Source organism: Hevea brasiliensis, chromosome 8, assembly GCF_030052815.1.
Source record: "Hevea brasiliensis isolate MT/VB/25A 57/8 chromosome 8, ASM3005281v1, whole genome shotgun sequence".
Taxonomy (NCBI): domain Eukaryota; kingdom Viridiplantae; phylum Streptophyta; class Magnoliopsida; order Malpighiales; family Euphorbiaceae; genus Hevea; species Hevea brasiliensis.
The window spans coordinates 60,469,949-60,471,017 of NC_079500.1; positions in this window are offsets into that span (position 1 = coordinate 60,469,949).

Below are 1,069 nucleotides of genomic sequence, written 5' to 3' on the forward strand. Positions count from 1 at the left end.
TTTTGAATTTTCAATTGAAATAAATTATGACAAATTGCATGTTATTGCTTAAATTATGGAAAAATTTGTTTGAATGAAATTTAATGGATACTTATTGCTTGAAAAATATTGCAAATGGTTTGAAACCACAGCTATCATGTATATCTAATTGAATTCCTCGTTAGCTTGTCTAGTGGGACAAATTGGCTTTCAATTCCATCTCTGGCTACAGTGTTGAGGTGTGTGTCAGTTGAGGAAGAATAGGATGAGTACTCATTTATTTGCCAGCTAGCTACGTTATTCCTCATTAGCCATTGGCTTTTGGGATGAATTGGGCTTTGGAATCATGATTAAGTTGTGTGTGTGATTTATTGATATTCATTGAGAGATTGTGAAATGGAGTTTAATTCTTTATGACATTCTCTGTCTTTTGAATTTAACTATGATTTTAAATATCCACAGTTTATATGATTTATGATTTATGGTTTTAAATTGCATTTTCTTAATGTTGTGCACCATTGAGATGTTGGCTCAGCAATAGCTTTTTCATTGCTGTCGCAGGTAGACAGACAGATAAAGTAGCAGAGTAGGCTACTTGTGCTATATTTTGGGATTCTGCCAGGTGTATTGAGTATACCACCTTTTTGTAATTTTTGTTATAATGTATGTACACTGTATGTATATATTGTACTTGGTCTTGAGCAGTTGTAAACTAAAGTTGTAATATATTTCTCTTATCTCAGCTTTTGAATTACTTAGTCATTTTGTAGTCTATCTTTGGAAATACTGAAAATTGATGTTGAATTGAGTTTGACAAATGTTAAGAAAATTGATTTGTGTTGAGCCATATTGGAGTTTGGGATTGAACAAATATATTGGAAGTGCTTTTTACAGGTTTTTGAAGAACTGTTTTATTCAAAATATAGATGGCACTCTGCTAAAATTTTTATAGAAATTACTGATATTCAGATTCGTTATTTGATTTCACTTCAGTTAAAAAAATTTTTTTTTAACACCTGTCAAAAGTGTTCACCACTATAAAAAAAAAATTAAGAAAAGGTTTAAAATCCCTTATAGTGTATTTAATGGG